General features: G+C 35.0%; 1 protein-coding gene across 3 annotated transcripts in view; it reads right to left on the bottom strand.

Annotated features, from left to right (window-relative positions):
• Positions 1 to 25349, bottom strand: part of atxn1a (ataxin 1a) — a 131236-nt gene that overhangs the window by 39547 nt on the left and 66340 nt on the right. For 2 of the 3 annotated variants that reach the window (XM_051136242.1, XM_051136243.1), the window contains exon 3: positions 5914 to 6014. The gene's annotated coding sequence lies outside the window, so the exon portion shown is untranslated. Of the gene's footprint in view, positions 1 to 5913; positions 6015 to 6099; positions 6232 to 25349 lie in introns of those variants that run through there. The other variant, XM_051136245.1, reaches the window with a different exon arrangement.

Genomic DNA, 25349 nt, shown 5'->3' with positions numbered 1-25349 from the left:
AGAGAAGGGACCTGTCCAAATTTACACAAAATCCTATAAAGCCTAAAGGAAAACTCAAAACTTCACGAAAACCTGGTGAGCACATGCACAGGTGATTCTTAACAAGCATGCAAAGTTTTCAGGAGATCACACCACAGCTGGAGCTATAACTGTTAAAAAAAATTCTAAACACTGTATTTCTATGGTAAAGGACCTCAAATTGCAGAAAGTGAATACATTCACAAATACATTCCCATCGTACAACTGACTTCCTGATTCTGAACAACTTTGCTTCTAGGACCATGGCTAGGGCTGGGTATCAAGTTCGATACTTTCTAGGCACCAACCGAAATACCTTGATATTATAGAGTATCGAAAAACCTCTTGGCGTTCGGTACCAAATTTCAATACCTAAGTGGTTAATCTCATCAACGTCAATGTGCCAATAAGCCTGCAGCGCTAGGTGTGTTCGACTAGAAGCGGCGCCGCACAGATTGATTAGTGTTTGACATCCACAAAAGCGATCCGAAAGCATATGAAGCAGTCTGCTCACTATAGCTCTCTTTGTCCTGCGCAGAGCTGTGACAAAGTCGAACACACCTGCTAGTTTACACCGGTTACACTCACACGTGAGGCTGTAGCGTGAAAGCGTCACAACTCCTTTAGATATAAGACTATGTTTACACTGGTGTGTTTTTGTTTAAAAAATATAAATGATCCTCATTCATTCTGGCATTTCAGAAAAGATCTCTGTCCATACTACACAACCGAAAGTGTGCGTCACGTGGTCATTCATGCACACTGTAGCATGATGCTACAGAAGACAATAAATAAGATTTATATTCCGCTTCTACTCTGAACTCAATTTAAACCACCAGCAAGTGTTTGTAATAACTTCTGTTTGCCGTCTAATGTGTGTTTTGGCCATGTAATGTTGTTGAAATATGTTATATCGAAAGGTAGTAAGGGCATCCCTAAAATAGCCCATGTGACATCACTGGTTAAACAGTAATTTTATGAAGCTATAATAATACTTTTTTGTATGCAAAGAAAACAAAAATAACATCTTCATTCGACAGTTTCTTCTCTTTTGTGTCAGTCTTTGCTGCATGTTCATGAGTACCTCAATGCATAAAATGTCTATAAAAATATCTTAATTTGTGTTCTGAAGATGAACGAAGGTCTTACGGGTTCAGAACGACATGAGGGTGAGTAACTAATGACAGAAATTTTATTTTGGGGTGAATTAACCCTTTAAGACCAAAAACATATTTTTACAAGTGACTGCCATTCAGAAAACCTCAACATTGCCATACTGTTTCAGTCAGTCAGCCACTATCATAATATTCCTTAATTTGATTGCCAGATCCCTGCTGATTCCCACTCCTAGGTCAAAGGTCAAGTGAATTTCAAGTTCATTTCTGGGAGAGCAACATCACAGCATGCCGGAGAGCTGACTGTTTATTGCTCTGACCTTCTTTCAATGTCCCAGAACCTTTGACTTCCAAGCGGCTCCAGCGAATGAGGGCCAATGTGCTGAAAGACATGTTCATGACAGCAGCGAATGTGGTTTGTGTTATTCTGAATCTCTTGAGCTGCCATTCAAAAGAGAAAGATGGAAAATAGACGTTTGATACATGTCTGTGTGTGAATGTTAGAAATTAAGAGGTGAAAAGTGTGCGAACAGGTGTGAACGGGTACATCTACGCGGACGCTTGGACTCCAAGGTGCTTTTGTGTTTATGCTAGTAATTTATTTATTCTCCCTCTTTCTAGAAAGCGCTCCGCTGAGATCACGGTGTGAAAGGACACAGTTTTAAGTGCTGAGGGGGAGAGGGACTCAGGCACAATGGAATGCCACTGCTACTCCTGCCAAGAACACTTTTCCCATGCGCCCGGGAGCCAAGACTTCCCCCAACAGCCAAGAATAGCACTGCTGTCCTCGCACACTCACCAAACTCTCACACACACACTAGGGAAACACAAGGCCGGGTTCTGCAGCACCCGAGCTTCAAAAGAGTCATGTGTGCAAGACACACTCCTGACACAACATTAAAATGATTTAAATTACACTCCTAAAAATAAAGATTCTTCATTTGAATTGATGGTTCCATGAAGAACTTTTAACATCCTATTGTGCCAAAGGTTCTTTATAGTGTAAAAAGGTTAAAACGATTAAATATTATTATCACTATTAGAGATGTTCACTGAAAGGCTCTTCTAAGGCATCACTGTGAAAACTTCCATTTGGAATCTTATGAACAGTGAAGAGATACAAAGATGACAGGTGACTGGCTTAAAGGGACAGTTCACCCAAAAATCATCTACTCACCCTCATGTCGTTCCATCCTTTCTTTCGTGGAACATAAAAGAATATCTTCTTGTTCATACAGTGAAAGTCAATGGGGTCCAAAATAAAGAAATACAGCACATATAGATTTGGAATAACATGAGGGTCAGTAAATCATGACAACATCGGCTATCCCTTTAATGTTTTCATAAGCACATCATACTTTGATCTTGCAGATCCTCCGTATGTTTATAATGACATAACACTATCTAAATGGACTTTGATGCATTCCGATGCAATCAAGACATCAATTTGTCATCCATTTGGGCTCATTTTTTAAAAAAAGAAGTCTTTTGAGAACTAACCAATGGGAAAAACACATCGCCGAGCCCCACCTTTGCCATATTAACACTTAACAGAAGATTAGGACGTGCAGAACGCATTAGGAAGCGCGGCAGCATGAGTGTGATGAATTGCTATGCTTCACCACGCGCACTAAGAGGGCAGTGACCTTTAACTGGAGGAGAGCTTTTACTCTAAAAGCCCATGATTGGTTAGAGGAGCTACTGGCATAGTAGAGCTGTCTGAGATGAAAAACAGTGAGCGAGACAGAGAAAAAAATCAGACAGAAAAGTACTCATTTTCAATCGTCTCCATTAATTACCCTCAAATGAGCTCATATCAAGCCTTTTCACAGACCTACCCGTGAGCGTCTGACAATTTGTCTCTCGTTCCCTGAGTTTTTGAGTAGTCATGCACCGATATATTGGTTGGGCTAATTAATCGCCTCGTATTTGGCCAGTTTGAGATTATAACTGCATCTGCTGCTAATACATTTTTGTAATTGCCCTTGTGTCTGTTTCAGTATCTACCATCAGCCTTCTCAGTGATTAATGGACTGATTTAATACATCTTTTTAGAAATCTATTATAAGGCCACTGAAATGTTTTTAGCCAGCTAAAAACGCCTACTGCTATGATACGGAATCTCTGTGGAAGTGTCTAATTTCGCAGATAGTTTGTTTTTGAATATAAAAATGTTGACACAATTTGAAGTACTTGCTTTGGTCTGTGTTTTAAATGATTTGGTTCCATTGTTGTGCTTCTTGTTGTCATAGTACAAGCAGGATGTGGCGGTTGGTCAGTCTGGAATTAGTCCCGCCCATCCTCCACTGTGACTGGATGGTTGACTAAAAAGTGACAGTGATGAGTGTTGTGCTTTACCCAAAGTTAAACATTCTTCAACTCTGGGTATCAGGAAAACCACTCAGCGTGAAAAAAGCCTTCAGTGCCTCGTCACACTCCTGGCGTTTTAAAAAATGCAGCACTCCCACTGAAAACAATTAAAAACGCTAGCCGCAGGTAAAAACGCTTTGGTGGACATGAGCAAAAAGCTGAACTGAAAAAATTAACATTAATTGGTATGTTGTAGCTCAAGCAGCATGAACTCCACAAGCTTTTATAAAGCATTCTGATTATATTACACAGAATTCTATCCACTGTATTACAACTTGGCCAAAATCTTCAAACTTTTTGTTTATGTGAAGGCTTAAATGTAAAGCAATGGGCAAAAAAGACGCCCACCTGCTTGTGCATGCTTGTAGCAGCAGTTTAATCCTAAACATTAAACAAACGTGATATATGTATTCCAAATTTACAGTATTTCGCTTTACTTTTTTGGCACAAAAAACTATTACTTACAATAATAAGAAAGAAAAAAAACATATAAAAATTCTCTCTCTCTCTCTCTCTCTCTATATATATATATATAAAATGTATTAATAAATAATTTCTAAAATACCTCTAGCAGATAAAAATAATAATACAATGTAAAATTAATTAGAAATAAAAATATTTAAAATAATTTAAATTCCATATTTATTTATAAATAATTCATTAATTAATAACATCTGGTATACATTTAGCAGATATATGCATTTTAAATTTACAGTCTTTACAGTTTTCTCTCCACTTTTTCAACACAAAGTAATAAAAAGAATAATACATGTAAAATTAATTACAAATAAAAATATTTAAAATCATTTAAATTCTATATTTATTTATAAATAATTTATTAATTTATCAAATCTGGCGTACATTTAGCAGATATATGCATTTTGCATTTTCTCTCCACTTTCAATAACTGTAATAATAATTTACGTAAAATTAATTATTAATTAATATTCATATACACTGCCATCAAAAGTTTGGGATCAGTAAGATTTTTAATGTTTTTAAAAAAAGTCTTTTATGCTCATCAAAGTTCTATTTATTTGATGAAATCTACAGAAAAAAGTACAAAACTATAAAATATTATTGTAATTTAAAATAACATTTTTCCATTTTAATATATTTTAATAAAATATAATTATAAATATTTCTGTGATGTCGTGCTGAATTTTCATCAGCTAGTACTCCAGTCTTTAGTGTCACATGATCTTTCAGAAACAATTTCAATATGCTAATTTATTATCAATACTGAAAACAGTTTTTGCTTTTTAATTTTTTTTTTTGGAAAGTGATACTTTTTTTTCAGGATTCTTTGATGAATAAAAAGTTAAAAAGAAATATAAATATCTTCTAACAATATCAGTCTTTACTATCACTTTTGATCAATTTAACACACCATTGCTGAATAAAAGTATAAATTTCTTTTAAAGTTTTTAGTCAACTAATGTCAACACTGATAATAAATCAGCATATTAGAATGATTTCTGAATGATCATGAGACACCAAAGCCTGGAGTAATGATACTAATATTCAGCGTTGCATCACAGGAATAAATTCTATTTTAAAGTAAATTAAAATAGAAAACCACTACTTTTAAATTACAATTATATTTCACAATACTACTATTTTTTCTGCATTTTTAATCAAACAAACACAGCCTTGATGAGCAGAAAGGATTAAGAAACATTAAAAATCTTACTGATCCCAAACTTTTTCACTTTTTATATAAGCAACAGCACTACCTTTTCAAAACGATACTTCAAATCCTCCATACATAAATCTTTGCACCACAACGTATATTACACCAGCAGGGGGCACTTAAGGGATTCATTCACAAATCAGAAAAAAACAGCACAAAAAGAACAAAAAAAACAAGAGAACAAAAATTCACGCACATTAAACTAGTAGACTGTGTCTACACTCTCAATAACACGGGCCTGTTCACATACACGCACATATTTCACACAAACACGTGTATAATTTGCTAATGAGACGCTTAACCGCTGTCTCCTAAGCTGTTGCACGTGCACATGGCAGTGTGTGAGCATGCTACAGTAAACCTGCATGTTACAGTACGCCTGCGACCGACCGTGCTTCAAGCATGAATCATTAAAGCAATGTTGTCCCAAGCGGCTTACGCCAGCTAGCTTTTTCCTGGAGGTGTTTTACGTGAAAGCGCGGCTTTCAGCCCCAGCTGTGTTGTTTGGTAAACAGCCCTGTTGCTAGGCAGACCTGCATTATTGCTCCACCAATCAGCGCCTGATTTGACGTGTGAGTAGGACACAGCTTAAGCAAGAGTTATTTTTACAATTGCGCTCCAGATAATGCCTCAGCACGAGTAGTAAAATGTAGAATTAAAGGTCAATGCTATCAAAAGGCGTACGTGTGTGTGTGTGTGTGTGTCTTGTTGTCTTACCTCATTCAATCGCCTCCAGTGTTTCAGTGAGTGTTGCGGCCCATTGAAGTCGTTACAATCCCAACGCGACTCGTAGTCTCAGCGCAGGCCTCCAGCACAGCCTGCGGACACACACACAAACACAAACACACATATATTACTCAATAACACAGAGCCTGTGCAGTCACAAACAGGACACCTTCCTACCCTTGAATCCCCGTCCTGTCCTGAGGCCGCGAACTAAGCGCTGAGCGAACATGATCCACATACAGATGCACTCAGGTGCATTTACTCCCATACTACTGCAACTCTGTCATCTTGCAGCTCCACTCCCTTCAGACGCTCACAACACAGAACGGACCGCTATGGAAACCGAGTAACAAGACAACACAAAGGCGGAGGTGTGGGTGTACAGTGAGTGTGCTCTTTAAATAAAGACGGTCCTCGTTAGAGCTGCTCTCAGATCAGCGCGCAGGACGCGCCGTATAGCTGCTGCTAGACTTTGTTTGGTTTCTTTCAGTAACCACCTGCGGTATTCCATAAGGCATAAAGCGGGAATGACATCACATCCCTCAACTCCCAGAAGCGCAGATCTTAGATCAGTATTCGGGAGTAGAACTCGGCAGCACAGATTGCAGATTGCGGAGAGGAAGCCGTGTATCATTCATCTCTGGGGCATTACGTGAGAAATAAACTGTTGCCTTCAGAGGATTAGATAGCAGCAATCTATTTCCAAGTGACATGCCCTCTGCTTATGTAGCATTTGTGTTGCAACTAGGGATGTGCAAAAATATTTTTAAAAGTTGACTAGTCAACTAATCTCTCCTAACTGGAAGGCCTGTATAAAAGGCTGATTTCAGGTTCACTACAGCCTAATTTGAGCAATTCTTAGTGTTTGCAAACATGCAAAGAGTAAGGAGGTCACCAGATGCTTTTTATAAAAAAAAAAGGACTGTTTTTTACTAGACATGGATTTAAGTCCATGTGTGGTCGTTTTGAGATCATCTACTGTACGTGGTAGTTTAAACCTGAATGCTGTCTAAAATTACTTTTCGCAGATACATTCATTTCAAATCTTTCTACTACTACTACTACTACTACTACTACTACTACTAAATGTAAAATTGATTAAAAAAAATCAAATAAAAAATATATTAAATAATTAACTAAATTATATATCTAAATATTATTTAGTAATACATAATTTATAATACATTGTATTAAGATATGCATTTCAAAATTAAGACTTTCTTAAAAAAGAAAAATTAGTTACTTTTTTAAATAAGTAAAAAAAACATAGAAAATATAAATATATATTTATTAATTACAGAATTATATATTTGTTTATATATAATGTTAATACATAATGTATCATATATTTTATTAGATATATACATTTCAAAATTAAATCTTTCTCTACACTTTTTCACCATTAATAATAATAATAATAATAATAATAACAATAAAGTAATTTAAACAAATAATTTCCAAAACTTTTTTAAATTACTATCATATATTTATTTAAATATAATTTATTAATATATAATTTAAGATAATTTAAAAAGATATATACATTTTAAAATTGAGACTTTGTAAAATTAAATGTAAATAAATAAATTAAAACCAATTAAAAATGTATAAAATAATTTTAATAAATTATATATTTATATATTTATACATATTAATACATAATTTATTATACATTTTATTATATGCATTTCAAAATTAAACATTTCTCTACACTTTTCACCATGTAACAATAATAATAATAATAATAAAGTAATTTAAACAATCAATTCATTACAAAAAAAATAAAATAATTAATATTATATATTTATTTAAATATAATTTATTAATATATAATTTATAAGATTTTTTTAAAGATATATGCATTTCAAAATTAAGTTTTTCTAAAAATGTAAAATTAAAATAAAATAAAATAATTTTAATAATTTATAGATTTACAGTATAAATTGTTTATATATAATGTATGAATATATAATTTATCATATATTTTATTAGATATATGCATAAATCTTTCTCTTTATCCTTTCACTGCATAATAACAACAACAACAACAATAATAAAGCAATTTTAAAAAAATCTAATAATTACAAATTTAAAATAATTTATATTATTTAAATTATATTTATTTACATATAATTTATTAATACATAATTTATTTTCAAATATATATGCTTTTTAAAATTCAGTTTTTCTCAAAAAGTAAAATTAGTTTAAAAAAATTAAAAACAAATTTATATATAATATAATATAATATATAAAGTATTAATACATAATTTATAATATATTTCATCAGATATAAAATTATCAGCAAAATAATTACAATAATAAGAAACCAAAAATAATTATATAATTCTGTACTTTCGTTATCTACATGCGTTTTCAAATTTGCAGTCTTTCTCAACACCTTTGGAGCCCCAATGTCACCCATCGCCTAGCTACACCAAAAAAGCAGGTTTTATGGCTTGAGTTGTGATGCTAATGAGGAAGAGGAGAGGTCATGGTTTCATGTCAATGTCATTTTGTGCTTTCTTTGCGGTGATTAACAAGTATACACTTCTGCAATATCGTCCAATTCTGCAGATTAATTATCCTCTGTACTGCTTTGGCAACATTGTATTTTGGCAGACGTGCTGATAAAGCATCATTGATGAGAGAGATAGAGGAGCGAGAGAGAGACCAGACAGATGGTCGCAGCGGGTGGGTGCAGTAAAACTTGTGACAACAGCCATTAGTGCTACAGGAGTCTGAGACCGAGGACAGATAGTGGGATGTGTGAACATGTGAACGAGGGAGAGAACGACTGAGAAACCTAAACGCAACAGAGGAGAAAACCAAGACATAAGTGCTATAGACAGTCAACACAACATGATATGTAGACATACAGACCACGCTCTGGTATTTCCTATGTCTTCCAGTTTCCTATGTGCTAGAGAAGTCTTGGTCTTATAGTAGATGATTCATCAGTGTGTGTTATTTATGTGTTACATGTTGATACCAATGCACCAAAATTAAACACTTTACAGATTGAATATCCTACCTCAAAATGCCTCTAATCCACAACTCAGATGAGCTTGAGAGCGCTGCTACGAGCACAGCGTGAATGATCAATCTAACCCAGAGTCATGAGGAGATTGCATTACTACAGTGAGAAAATTATTCAGCAATAGGTAACCAAGCATGATACTAATTCTAACGAATCTATTGTGAATTTCCAGAAATCAGAGGTTAAAATTAAATCCTGTGACTGCATGGTTATATCAGATCCATTCAGCTGTTTTAGTATGAGAACAAAAAAAAACTTGCCTCAAAACACTATTACTGGCACTTTAATTCCTTTTTCTTCTTTCATGTGTCACATGCTTGCGGTTGTGGCCACAAGTCATAAACAGCAATGGGGTAATTCTGCAAGCTCAGTCTTTATATGAGACACAGCCCACGCTGCCAGCATCATTTAAACATTTCCCTGAATGTCACTTCCTTTAAAATTACTATCAGCTCTAGCTCTAGGAGGCCTAGCTGAGGCCTTGGTGTTGGGTAAACAAGACTCAGAATCACTCAGGTCAGTGTTTAAGGTGACGTTAGGGGTGTGCAATAATGAAAAAAATTGAGTTTTGTCAATAATGATAACTAGAAGATATTTTGCTAATTGTGTTATTGTGCTGTTTTTTTTTGCCAGGTTTAGAATTGCTGACATATCAAAGCTTTTGATATTCTTTATATTTTGTACAGAAATGACCTTTTATGGGCCTTTTTACCTTTATAAGGCCTATTTTTTACAAACCTAATTAAATGTATGCATCATCTTTTGTGTCAAATTCAATAAAAAAAATGTATTAAATAAATTTAAATTTATTTACTACAAGAGTATCAATAAAATTTGTGTTTGCAGTGCAGATGTGGCACAGAATCAGCATCTGAAGTGGTGTTTGGATGCATTTACACAGACTGTTTAATGCAGGACATGAATGCATTTGACCTGCAGCTGCAAGTGTATAATTAATGTTTTGATGTTTTAAAAAATAAATGTTGAATACTGATATTCGAAATGATTTGGGGGGAAAAAGGGAAGATGTTCTTTAAATATAAACCTAAAATCGGCAGTAGGTGGTGGCAAATCACTGCATGAATGAGTCACTGAGTCATTCATTCGACCGATTTGTTCAAACAGCTGATTGATTCTATTTTCTAGGGCTGCCCTCGAATAAAGATTTTAGGCATTCATTTTAATCATTAGTCGACTATTCACACGTTTATTAATAAACCATTTAAATCATAATAATGAGGCTTTAATTGCCTTCGCAGTCTAATAAGCGCTCAAGCGCAAGCATAAAGCTTGCCACAGTGCACTGGCAGAAGTAATGATTTTATGAATGTGTCAGGGAAAAACAGAAAGCTGCATTAACTTGAGTATAACTTGAGTTTTGGAGTTCGTGCTCAAGTTCATAGAGACTGAGATGGCAGAACGCGCATCCTGTTTGCTTTCATTATTTTACAAAAGCACAATGTTTTGTACTTATCGTGAGTGCACACAAATAAACTTTCCGCACTCCACAAAGACACTTAAATAGCGCACATTTTTCTAGGTTAACGTTAGATTAAGCAGCCATGTAAAGTTTCTACTACTTACATATTTCAGATGATATGCCATATTTGAGGTCAATGAATGACAGGTGAGCATTTGTATGTCCTGCCCGATGCGTTGTATTAGGCAACCACATAGACCAGCTGTTAACGATCTGTCCGTCACAAACTGCACGACTACGCTACTTCCTGTGAATTTTTTTTTTCTGCGACTAAGTGACTAATAAAATTTTGGTTGACCAAGCCTCTTCTTGTCAACTAACGGTTAGTTGACTATTAGGGGGCAGCACTACTATTTTCGTTGAAGAAATACAGCAAAAACAAGAACGGTTGTGTTTAAAATGTAAGTCACTTAATATTCATTTCTTTACTGAGCTGTTCATCAAATCAATATCACATTTGCAATGGTGAACCGTGAATATTTTGAAGAAAACGTCACTCTTCATGTGATTTTAACTATATTAGATCATATAAATAGAATGTTTTTACGACACGTCATCAATCGGCCATACTGGCGGCACAGAATGTAAACAATGCCACTGAACCGAATGAAATTCGCATATTTTGCTGATTATTGCTGCTGAAACTGGTCAGTTGTTATCTTGTTGTGGGCTGTAATAATTGAGAAAAATATCTGGAGTAGTATACACTGCCAAAAGTTATAACAAATCCAGGAGAAGAGTGCAAAAAACTGGCTGGGGAACAAAAGGCTTTTGTGGTTGGTTAAACTGAACCAGGATTTCCAGAGCAAGAATCTTGACAACATTCATGTTTGTAGGCGAAATACTAGGCTAATATCTTAATCAGTACTGCTCGTATGTATCTTTACCACCTATTAACTTCTGTTTGTCAAAATATTGCGCCCTTTCCTACAAACTAAGACTGTCTCTATATGATTTAGCAGCTTCCACAAGTTTTTTTTCCATGGTTTAGACTGCATAAATTAGCAGAACAACATATTCAGTAGTACATCAACCGTGCAATCCATGCTGTTGTTTACATCTGAGTATCGCCAATATAACCTACCAGTCTACCGCCAGTCAAACCTACATTCACGTAGTGTATGTGTGGGTGTGTTTTTGTTTGGCTTTTCCTATATGCTTGATAATGCTTGATAATGTCTTATTCTTCAGCGCCTATGGGCGAGACTTCAGGTTCATTAGCCGCTATAGGGAAATAACAAGAAGAATAACAACGAGCAGTAAACAGTAAAATAGTTTTTACTACAAACTAGTGTGTTTATAATTAAGAGAATACAATAAAATAATATGGTAAAACACCAATTTGCAATATCAAGTAGCAAAATGAGCCGTTTTGTACAGCTAAAAATAGCTGGACGCAGATAAGACCAGAAGCCAGAGCCATAAAATTTACAAATGGCTCACCCACTCTTACAGAAAAATAAGGTGGGTTTATCGCATACCCGTAAGTGATGTATATGTAGAATGAGAAAACACAACAAGATGACGTACTTACAGCATCTACTAATGTGCAGTTGTCATCCAAACATTGACTTGTTTGGTGTGGTTTAACACATGTAATTTCTACTATACTATTGTGGGTTGTACCACACTTCTAAGAAATGACATATTGCTTCCTTTGTACAGTGTGTTTCAGAGGTGACACATTGCCTGACAGATGGACAGACATACTGGAATGAGAACTTATTTTATCATTTTCCCACAGAAGTCCTTTCAAACCTCTGTGAAATATCTTAGCACCTCAGGCCAACAATGTTTCATACTTTATCAAGAGTCTTGAAGTACAACTGGGTCTCTGAGACGGTTAACATTTATAACTAAAACAAAGACCAGATATAGATATAGGAAGTGACACTAAGAGGAAACTAATTTTTTCAATTCCACATTTTTGCCACTAGCAGAAATGAAATGAAGTTGCTGTATCTTCTCGGTTATCACTCACCAGATCTTAGTCAGAATCAGATAGGGCTCAGATCACATCAGCAGTGGTGAATGCATATCTGCTTTTTGCTCTTTACTAACCGCTCTTTACTAACACATTTCAACAGCAAGCCTATAAATTAAACCACACTAAGTAACTCATATTGCACTGTCAATATACTGTCTTGAACGCGTGCTGAAGACTGACACGGAAGAGAAGAAATTGTTGAATAAAGTCATTGCACACAAAAGTATTCTCGTAGCTTCATAACATTACAGTTGAACCACTGATGTCACAGAGTATTTTAACAATGACCTTCCTACTTTTCTGGGCCTTGAACGTGTCAGTTGCACTGCTGTATATGCAGGGTCAGGAAGCTCTTAGATTTTATCAAAAACATTTTAATTTGTGTTCTGAAGATGAACGAAGGTCTGAGGATGAGTAATTAATGACAGAATTTTCATTTTTGGGTTAACTATCCCTTTAACAACCCATCAGAACACTTCAACTGCACAACAGCAGCCTGGCAACAATCCAAAACACCCTAACAACCACATAACAATGCATTAACAGTTCAAAACACTTTAGAAACTACATAGCAACCAACCCACAACACCCTAGTACCATGTCTGTGAATTTTTCACTTCAGAACGTAGTTATTTATACCTACTGTTTTAGGAGGTTCAAAACGAAACTGACTAGGTATCACCTTCATCGTCTAAAGGTTCAGCTTTTATTCTAATGCTGTTTTGCGCTCAGTCTCAAAAGCCCTGATCGTATCCCCTTAACGCCACATGGGAAATTTCAAATCAGACTGGAGGAAAATGATTAATACAGACATATCTCAGATATCTAATATTGCCAGCAATGCAACATACTCAGGCATGCAAGCGCACACAAACAAGATCCCTATTCCCTGTACCTGTTTAGGGTTCCTAAAACAAGTTTGTATTCTCGTGCAAGTCTGCTCCACAAAGTCCATTTTAGAGTAGAGTAGAGTAGTGTATGTGTGCGTTACACAACACAGTGCAGCGTGTAAGGTTCCCATGAGCAGATATAGGACAAGCAGTAAACCAATACCATCCTTGTAGCGGAGCTCGGTTAGCGGGGAAAGAGACAGAATGTAGAAAGAGAGGGAGAGTAAAGAACAGAGAGGATGATGGGGGACGACAGATCAAGAGGATCCAGGAAGGTTTAGGGGAGAACGACGGCTTTGCAGGGAGCTTTAAAGGGATAGTTCACCCAAAAATGAAACTCACCTGCAAGCCATTCTAGATGTATATGACTTTCTTCCTTTAGATGAAGATAATCGGAGACATATAAAAAAAGTCTTGGCTCTTTCAAGCTTTATAATGGCAGTGAATGGGTGTTGAGATTTTGAAGTCCAATAAAGTGCATCCATCCATCATAAAAAGCACTCCACACAGCTCCGGGGGGGTTAATAAAGGCCTTCTGAAGCAAATCAGTGAGTTTGTGTAAGAAAAATATTTATATATATATTTAAAACTTTATAAACCATAATCTCTAGATTCTGCTAACTGTCATACGCGTGTTGACGAGAGAGTGGCGTTTCAGCGGATGACGTAGGACGTAGGCATAGCGTAAGCTATAGCTCTGGTTTTGTTTACAGCAAAGGAAAACCAAGCTAACCAGCTAAACCTCTTAGCTTATATCAAAATCCTCCAACATTTTCTTCACAAATCCTTGTTTTGTACTTCTAATTCGTGACCATTATTTTGTTTTGCTCTGTCCTCTGGGCTTCCGCGTTCGCCATTTCCATCCACTGGTACGTCGCTCTCTCGTGAACGTTTGTATGACAGTTAGCTGAAGCTAGAGATTACGGTTTATAAACTTTTGAAGATATTTTTCTTAGTCAAACACATCGATTTGCTTCAGAAGGCCTTTATTAACCCCCTAGTGCTGTCTATGTCTTTTTTATGATGGATGGATGCACTTTATTGGACTTCAAAATCTTAACAGCCATTATAAAACTTAGAAGAGCCAAGACATTTTTACTGTAACTGCAATTGTATTAGTCTGAAAGAAGAAAGTCATATACATCTAGGATGGCTTGAAAGTAAATCATTCAGGTAATTTTCATATTTGGGTGAACTATCTCTTTAATTGTCTATACTACCCTATAAACTGTCGTGACACTCATCTGTGTGAGGAAGGAACAGAGTCAACTTTTTTTTTTACAGCTACCAACAGTGAGAGTATTGAAAAAGTTTTATATTTCACACTTTGGTGGCAGAAATATTACCCATGTAAAAGGAAGCAAAGTAAAACCTTTAAAACTTATGTTTTAATACATTTTTGCCTCAGATATATGTGAGTCACAACAGATGACTCAGCATAAGCAGATTGGAAAGATTGTTTGTATAACTTGAAACTCTGAAATTACGCAAGTGATGCAAATATTTTAACAGACAAGATGCATGACTACTTTTATGATACATTTTTGCAACCTTTTTAAAGCTTGAGAGCTTAGGCTCCTATTCATATAAGTACCAACCAGCAAGATTTTTCAATGTTTTTGAAAGAAGTTTCTTATGCTGCATTTATTTGATTAAAAATTCTGTAAAAACAGTGATATTGTAAAATATTATTACAATTTAAAATAACTAATTTTTTACTTTAATATACTACAGACCAAGAATTGCCATTGCATAATATTAATATATTTTTAAATGATTAATTTGATATTGCATGTGATGACAAAGCTGAATCTTCAGCAGTCATTACCTCAGTGTCACATGACCTAGCAGAAATCATTTTAATATTTGCTGATTTACTGCTCAAGAAACATTTCATATTATTATTAAATGCTGAAAACAGCTGCTTAATGATTTCATGGAAACTGAAACACACTTTTCCCAGGCAATCTTTCTTCTTATGAAGAAAGTTAAAAATAAACAGTATTTATTTGAAATAAAAATCTTTTGAATCATTATAAATGTCACTTTGAATCAATTTAATGCATCAATGCAATGCTATTCATTCATTCATTGTACTGACCTCAGACTCTGAATGCTTGCATGGAAAAAATATAGTTTATAGTTTTCAAAATTTCTCTGTTCAAGAGACAAACCTGTGTGTATTCATTCTGAAATGTATTGAACAGGCCTAATCAGACCTATTAGATAATACAAAGGCATTCTGATGTCAAATCAAGCCATTTACATTCTCACATAATGATGCATGAATGCCTCATACCGCTGTCATAAGGTGCACCATATGCTTTGCACACAGAGTAATCACGGTGCTTTTCTTCTACAGATGGAAGTGGCATAGCAGACACCATCTCTTTTTTCTCACTGGACAGAGAGGAAACAAGATGGAGTGTCTCAAAGGAATTCAGCAGCAGGTGTGTGTGTGCGTGCATTAGAGGACAGCAGGCTGAAAGCCTTCCTTCTTTCAACCTATATGAAATCCAGCACACACACACACGGCAGCGCAGTGAGCATGCTCAGTCGCTCGCTTCATTCAAGGTCAGCGCTGAGAGGCAGGTGATGACATCATTACTACAGAAGCTCTGTTATTTCAGCAATCAATAGAGAAGCAGCAACGAGTTCATCTCAGCTAACGCCAGATGGCTGGAGCCACCCAATGAGAATCCGCTCCCTAAATACACATATATATCCCACAAAGTGCAAGCAGTCGTGCAGCGAGTGGCTGCGTTTGTAATGATGAGAAATGACTTCACACAGACTCTGTACTGAGGGATGCTCCCTGTTTCCACAGCAATATTACAGTCTATTCATTCCACCATTTAACATAATGAGACAGGACTAGCTTATTCAGCCAGGGAAAAAGCAATATTTATACATGAAACAAGCGCAGAAAAACCAGTGACTCATAGTGGAGGACGGATGTCTCGGTGTAATATTAATGGAAGACGACTGGCTTGTACACTGTAATATTATTTAATAATGTGCCTTACAGGTCTGGAAGTATTTGTTTGAGAAGACCATATTATGGGGTGCTGAATGTAAAAGAAAAAGTGCTATAAAAATATTTTGTCAGATTCAGAGGAAATAAAAACTGTTAAAATTTGCCACATTTACTCTCTAAAAAATGCTGGGTTAAATACAACCCAGCACTGGGTAAAATATGGATTATTAAATGTTTAGCCCAATCTTCTGGGCAGTTTTATTTAACTCAACTATTGCTTAATATGACTATATGGCTGGCTTAAAATGAACCCAAAATAGGTTGTAAATTAAAAATCAGACACATAATTACTGGAGGCATCAGCAATCATTAAAAGGTGAACATTTATTAATAAGCAATTTAAAAAAAGTGTATTAATTAATTATTTATTCAACTTATTAATAAATGCTAATTTATTGAACATTTTAATAAATGTTCATTTCCAACTCAATTTTAGGTTCATTTTAAGCAAAGATTGTTTTTAACCCACATTTTTAGAGTGTAAATTTCCCCAAAAAAACAAATGCTTAAAGGCGTTAATACTACAACAATATAACATTTTTAATATTATACTAAAAAAAAAAAGATTTAAAGGGGGCCATTTTACTAAAAATGATCCATTATCATATAACAGAAACAAATATGTACAATAAAAATATGTAAAAGACTTTCAAAGTAATATGCTAAAATATGAAAGCCAGTAAACTTCAGTCAAAACTGTTTTTTAACTAAGTATTAGACCATACCCATTTGCCGACCTTCGCCAAGAATAAATTATCATTTAAAAACCTTAAAATAATAATAAGTTATTTTGAATTGTAATTATATTTCAGAATCTTACCGGTTTAATGCATTTTTAATTGAATAAATGCAACCTTTGGTAACATAAGAGACTTCTTTGAAAAACATTAATCAAATCTTAGCAAAGCAGTGTGGATTTAAGATTATGATTTATATTAAAGCATAAATCTGTCATGAAAAATAAAACTTAAATGAGCCATTTTTGTATTGCTCATTATTTTACATCCACCACACCATACACTACCAGTCAAAAGTTTTTGAACAGTAAGATTTTTAATGTTTTTTAAAGTAGTCTCTTCTGCTCACTAAGCCTGCATTTATTTGATCCAAAGTACAGCAAAAACAATGCAATTTGTAAATATTTTTACTATTTAAAATAACTGTTTTCTCTATTTGAATATACTGTATTTTATAATATAAAATGTTATGTGTCATTTTATTCTTGTGACTTCAAAGTTGAATTTTTAGCATCATTACTCCAGTCACATGATCCTGCAGAAATCATTCTAATATTCTGATTTGCTGCTCAAAACACATTATTATTATTATTATTATTATTATGTTAAAAAAACATGAGTAGAATTTTTTTCAGGTTTCTTGGATGAATAGAACGTTCAGAAAAACAGCATTTATCTAAAATAGAATAATGTTCTTTTGTAACATTATAAATGTCTTTATCATCACTTTTGATCAATTTAAAGCATCCTTGCTAACTAAAAGTATTAATTTCTATAATTTCTTTCCTGCAAAATTTTCTTTCCCTTCAAGCTTTTGAATGGTATAGTGTATAATCTTAAAACAGCTTTTTATTTTAGATAAATGCTGGTCTTTGGATCTTTCTATTCATCAAATAATCTTGAAAAACATTTACTCAACTGTTTTAAATTCGGATAATAATAATCATGAAAAATATTTTTTTAACAGCAAATCATCATATTAGAATTAATCTGAAGGATCATGTGACACTAAATGCTGAAAATTTAGCTTCGATCAAAGGAATAAATTACATTTTAAAATACATTCAAATAGAAAGCAGTTATTTTAAATAGTAAAAATATTTCATAATATCACAGCTTTTGCTGTATTTTGGATCAAATAAATGCAGCTTGGTGAACAGAAGAGACTTGAAAATCATTAAAAGGTTTGCTCTATTATGCTAATTTACCACAAAATAAAAAAACAAAACAAAAACAGTTTTGATGAATAATTAGTTATTTGTTAATGGATTCAGCAGACATGCAGTCTCCTCAGAAAATGCTGAGAATTTTACCAGGGCAGTCGAACATTGATACCTCAGCTGTAGATATAGTCACAAATAAATCATGACAAGCGCAATCGTGTCATTAACAATCACAAAGCCTGTCACTCAACCTACAATCACCATTCAATCCGTTCCCTTTGTGTGAAACTACTGGAGAGGTACAACAGGAGGAAGGGAAGTGGATATCTCTTCCACTCTCTTCCACACACACACAAACTCATTTACAACTGGCTAAAAAGCCACTCAAAGCTCCTGGTCACACTCAAAGTAGTAAAACTCAATCCGTGACAGGTTCATTCAGGGCCGTCTTTGGGTCATTGTGAGGGACTGATGGGAAGATAGCTTTGTGCTTCCTGCATTTCTCCTGCTGTGCTCAGCTGGGACAAACGCAGCAGTAATGGATAGTGTGAGGGGCAGGTACTTCTCTCAGGTTACCGTGTCGTACCCCAGGCTGACCTCATTCCTTTTAACTTCTCTCGTTCTCTGTCTGTCTCTCGCTTTCTGTCAGTGCTGAGGGCGTCTTAGGTGCTGCCTTTCTCTGACAACCTGACTGACATCATTGTCATCCCATCATGTCAACGTGTGTGTGCTTTTGTTTGGCACTGTGCTTCTTTTTCTGTCAAGGATTTGTTTACCATTGCCTGAAAACAAAACTTTTAAAAGCTATTTTCAACAACAGGATTGCTAGTTGCAGAAATATGAGAAATAAGAACATGACAGAACTCTAAATATGTCAATATAGTAAAAGACAGCGGAAAAATGTATCAGAGGGGGCCAGTGTTGTTATTGTTAGCTAAAACTAAAACTATTAGAAATCATTAATTAAAATAAACCTAAAAATATTAATATGTGACCCTGGACCAAGTCTTAGCACGGGTATATTTGTAGCAATAGCCAAAAATACATTGTATGGGTCAAAATGATCGATTTTTCTTTTATAACAGAAATTATAGGGATATTAAGTAAAGATCATGTTCCATGAAGATAAACTGTAAATATTAATTATCAACCCTTTTTTTGTATTAGTAATATACATTGCTACAAACTTCATTTGGACAGCTTAAAAGGCGATTTTCTCAAAATTTAAAGTTTTTTGCACCCTCAGATTCCAGATTTTCATAACAAACCATGCATCAATGGAAAGCTTATTTATTCAGATTTCAGATTATTTATAAATCTCAATTTTAAAAAAACTGAACCATATGACTGTTTTTTTTGGTCCAGGGTCACATATTAGAAGAAAAAAATCACAATAAACATAAGTTAAAATAAAATGAAGTACTCTAATTACTAAAACTGACAAAAATTACTAAATGCACATAAGAAATACTAAAAATGTAAAAATGCAAAGCTAATTAAAAATATAAATAAACAATGTAACAATATGAAAAAAACTAATACTAAAATAATAAGCGAGGCAGAGTGTCCTCAAACACATATTTACAAAAAAAAAAAAAAAATCAATATATATAAGGAAAAAAAACAGCTTTAAACAGCTAAATTAAACAGCTTTCCATTTTATTCTCTTTTAATTTTTCTGGATTCTGTTTTACTTTTTCTCTTTTTTTAAGGGTTACATTAAAAAATATTTATTTTATTATTAATATTAAAATATTAATCAAAAAGCAGGTTTAATTAATTGAAATCATGAAACTTACACAATTTAAAAGCAATTCATTAAAATTTGAACAAAAAATACATTTTTTATGGCCCTATCAAATAGGTTTTCAACTTCAGTTTTTTCTATTAATTTTATAGATTCCATTTTAATGGTTTCATTAAATGTTAGAAATCAAAAGCAAATTCCAAATGAAAAATACTGTGTTGTGTATTTACATTTTTGTGGTTAAAAAAAAAAATTATAAAAAAATTAAAATTCTGGTAAATATTGCTTAAAGAATAATGTTTTAATAATAATTACACATTAATAGTAGTACTTGTCACGTTTGTGTAGCAGGCAGGAAGGCAGATGACGATTGGAGCATGAAGTTTTAAACAATATGATTTTAAAAATAATTAAAAAAACAGGCAGACAGGGAGTACACACAACTAATAATGACTGAGAACAGACAGAGACTATTGGAGAACTGAGGGTTTAAGAAGGGGAGCAATCAAAGGAACTAACAAGTTAATAAATAGACACAGGTGAACAGAATAACAATCAGGAAACAAAGGAAAACTAGGTCACAGGGGAATAAGCCAACTGAAAACTCAACAAACACAAGGACAAAAACTAACCATAACCCTGACAGTACTATCATTACAATAAGTAGCATAACATTTCTGTCACAGTTTCTTCAAGTTAAACCAAACTTTTATTTTGATGGGCTGCTTTGAAGACCTTTAAGTTTCTGTTTGTATATGATATAACGATAATTTATCTCAAAAGAAACAGTAAAATGCTCATGAAGTGACTCTCAGAGCAGATCTAGAGATTCTGTTTATGTGTTCATGTACTCTCATACTGAGGCGGCAAGAAGAGACCGAATTTTGCAGTCATTTGTCAAATTTAATAGCCATTTCTGAGTGAAAATGGTTTCAAAGTAAATTCTTGTTTTCATTTTTTCAGTGTACTGATGTGCATAACTCTGATGTATATAATGTAAAAAAGGTTTATTGCTCTTTATAATTTTTCTTTCATGCAGCCAGATCGGTCTTAATCATTGTGTGCAATATAGCTGATACTACATACTATAATGTTTTATTTTGAGCTTTAGTTTGATTTACATATCAAACTCTGGAAAATTCCTTCACATGCAGACGTTGCGTCATTCTTAACATGCTCTGACCACAGCATTTACAGAAATGTTTGGCATTGGATGAGATGATTCAGACAAACAGAGCTTTGTGACTTAGCTATTTACTGTTAAACAAACATGCAGTCAGCTTGACACAGAATGTGAAAAAAATACATGAAAGCAGAATTCGCTCTCGTCTATTTATCCGCAGTTTTTAAAGGACGAGCAAATTAATCAAGCGCCAACACACTTCACATGCGTAGGTTTTCACTTTACAACACCTCCAGTCTAACCTATGCAATTGAGCCTCACACAAGCTCAGAAACAGAAAAACGTCACGTCTATGAAAAAGAATCAAAGCTGCAGAGATACAAAGGCAGATGAATAGATACAACAGCAAAAAAGGGAGAAAATAAAAGAGAGAGAGTGAGAGACAAGAACATGGGAGAGTCTATTTTCTGCAAATCTTCAAACGTTCAAAGCCCTGATGACTCCTCCAAAGCACGTATGGGACCGCCGCTCCTTCAGACCCCCTACTGTGAGACAAGCCTGAAAGCAGACCGAACTGGCTTTGTGCTGACATAAAAAACTCATTCATACATAATTGACAGTATATAAGGACTCTGAAGAATTCAGAAACTCCATACAGTCAGATTATGTAAAGGATATTATTAATTCAAAAGGAAAATACTGTATAGATAACCAAGCGCGTTTATTTCTATACGCATACTTTATGAACAAGATTAAACAAGGAGAATGATAATGCTGTACTGATTATAGACACCAGATGGCGCTGTATTTCACATTAAAGTCATTTGAGTTGGAAACGAGAGCAGTTCTAGGATCAGAGAGCATATTTACACAAGTATTACACTGAGAAGTACTCTCATCTGTAGTCTGTGGGAGTGTCTCAGTGTGATGAAGTGAAGGATTATTAAATTACATCTCAAGATTTGCACAACATTATTATACGTTGTATATGGCACAGTGGAAATCACAGTGAGAAGAACCTGAGGTATAATAACTGCATGTGGCTGGACTACCATATGGTCTCGGTTTGCGTTTGAACAAGCGGAGCTGAGCCTGACAACAGGCTGTAAAACACCTTACTGGAAAGAAGTGTCCTAACCAGGCACAATAGTTCACACCAAACATGAAAAAGCATTGTGATGTGACACAATAACAAAAATCATAACATAGTTTGATGTTATAGTGATATAAATCAGGATTTTGAACCAATGAGATTGCTTGGTGGGTGGAGTTTTTTCATTCCTACAAAAGAAGCATCAAGACTGTATCCAAAATCATCCCATATACCCTTATTTACGACATTACTCGAAGGGTAGAAACACCATGAACATCTACCAGCCTGGTATAAATAGCCTTTCATAAATAAATAAAAGAACAGCCAGAATAAAGAAAAGAATATTTAAGTTAATATTAAGTTATGTACAATTTAGACATAATACTGTCAATGTCAACTGTGTTATTTATTTATTTTAGCTATATTCCAAAAATGAAAATAATGTAAATATTTACATTAAAGGGGACACATACTTTTGAAATGGTTAGAAAAATGCACCAGAAATCAGTTTAAGGAGACAAATACCACCCCTTAATGAAAAAAAGTTGTAATTCAGTTGCCCATTTATAAAGACAGTCACTTGATTCATTGCTGAATGAATCAGCGATTTTGAACAAATCATTAGAATGAATGAATCATTAAGACAGTGACTTGCCGCCATCTATTGGCGGTTTTAGTTTCATGTTTAAAGTCTAATTTAATTTTTCCAACATTTCATATTTGTATACTCAATATTTTTCAGATTTAAAACATTCATCTTAACATTATTTATGCAATTGTAACTGCAGTGTAAAAGCACTCATGGAATCTCTGAGCTGCATTAAACAGTCTGTGTAAATATATTAATTAATTAAGAATTTACCTAAAAGGGGACATATACTTTAAAATAGGTTAGAAAAATGCCCCTTTAAAGGGGTGCTATTATGCTTTTTCACTTTTTGAATTTTAGTCAGTGTGTGGTGTGTATCTTTGGGCACAAATCTCAAAGTCCACTCCAAAGGGAGATATTTCGTTTTTAAAAAATCCCTTTTTAAGAACTACAACAAACTGCTCCTTTGGACTACAACGTTTGTTTTCCACATGCAATGATGTCACAACGCGGTCAATTAGAATATCATCAAATTAAATCCCGGTTAGGGACGAGGTAGGGGATTAGCCTAACTTTTGCGATGCAGCGCAGAGAGCCGCTTCAACAAGCTGTAGCGCTGCGGGAATAAACATAAGCATTGACTAGAGTGGCCACTACAGAGATGTAAAGCGCCACAGATATGTGCAATACAGAGGGTCGAAACACATGCCGAGGCATGTCTACTCCGATTTCCGCGTCGGATCCGTAACGTGACGCAGACGTGTGCAGTGTGTGGTAAGACATTTATTCATCATACAGTGTAGATAACTTCACTTACAACGCGAGTGTTTTTTAAAATGCATAAACTTGCACTAAAATAGGCTAGGCTAATCAGTGATGATGTTCTTTGATAATGTTAGGCTGCTTTTAGTCTTATGCTGGAGCTGGTTTTGGGCAATGAAACTAAGTATGTAAATAATTAAATAAATTAGCACGATCTCGCAGGCTGATGATAGGACCCAACACTACTGTAGCGTATTATTTACTCACCCTCAATGCATCCTAGGTGTATATGACTTTCTTCTTTCAGATGAATGCAATCTGAGTTATATTAAAAATTATCCTGGCACTCCCAAGCTTTAGAATGGCATAGTGGGGTGTTTCTCTTTATCAGTCCAAAACAAGTCCAATAATATGCATCCATCCATAATGAAAAGTGCCTCACACGGCTCCAGGGGTCAATAAAGGCCTCCTGTAGCGAATCAATGCGTATTTAAGACATAAGAATCACTTTAATCTAGCTTGCGCTAACAGTTGTACACGGAACCTGCTTCTTCGACAAGGAGCAAACACCGAAACGCTGTCTTAGCTGTTCACCAAGTGCAACGCAGAGGGACAGCTAACCAATCACAACACATTCCGTTTTTCGGAAGGCGGGCCTTTATTAAACCCAGAACTAATCGAGCCATTTGTGCCAGGCTGGGAGAAATGTATTGTAATAATGTAAATTATGTTAAAAAATATTGCTGCTCCCTCAAATAGTGCACTATATAAGGGTACAGGAGGTGATTCCAGACACAGCCCAAGAGACATAAAATCATACAAATCAAATGCTGCAGCAAAGAGATAAGGCTGGGCATATGACCCTCAGGGCTTACTGGGTAGGTTTAGGTCTACCCAGACCACCTTGTGCAGCCGTCTATACAAAAACCTCCATGCCTAGCTTGGCCATGTTATAACATGAAGTTCTGCGCTCTCTGCAACAGCAAATGGAGTTTGTATGCAAATGTTTTGAAGCGGGTGGGTAGGTGGGTGGTTTCTTGAGATCACTACAATATGGCAAACAGCACAAAACCTGATTAAACACCTCCAGGTCATGAAATGAGTGTAAACACAAGGAAAAAAAAAGAGAGAAGGTACATGCAAATGAGAGGGATCCCCGGTGCAGGAAAATACAGGTTTAACAAAGCAACCTCAGACAGCGTGATGTTTAAATATGACATTTTTACAATCAGTTTTAAGGGAGTCCCATAGCCTGGCACTGTGAGGAGAACAGACTAGCGGGCATGTAATGCGTACAACACACCGCATGCTTGGCAAACTCTCATCTATTATTTGAGAGATTCCTGTAATCACATCTTCTGCCTTTCTTTTCCCAAAAATGCTCCTTCTCTTCTTCAAAGCCTGTCATACAGTAGAGTAAGAGCGTGTTTCTATTTTAAACAAACTGCACACAATACAAAATCTGTGCAGGCGGACATCACAGGCTCCTGTTTAACTGGGTTACATATCGCTTTGAGCATTCGCTTGTGTGAACTCCAAATCGCCCTTTCAAGTGCCCTTAAGTGTGCACGTTTGCACAAGAATGTGTCGTGTGTGTCACTTTAAGAGCGACGTGGTGTTCATTGAGGCAACCGCACGCTGCGAGTCTATTTATAACCTCTGTCTTTGAGGTCTCCATTACATTTGCATGGGAGCCGTGCACTCACACTTCCCTCGCATCTCATTTACATATGCCGTGTGGTTTTCCTGCTGTGGGTAACCATTCTGCTGGCTTTAGTT

The sequence above is a fragment of the Labeo rohita genome, chromosome 19 (genome assembly GCF_022985175.1).
Source record: "Labeo rohita strain BAU-BD-2019 chromosome 19, IGBB_LRoh.1.0, whole genome shotgun sequence".
NCBI lineage: Eukaryota > Metazoa > Chordata > Actinopteri > Cypriniformes > Cyprinidae > Labeo > Labeo rohita.
The sequence above is the reverse complement of the archived record's forward strand: the minus strand, read 5'-3'. Positions and strand labels throughout refer to the sequence as shown.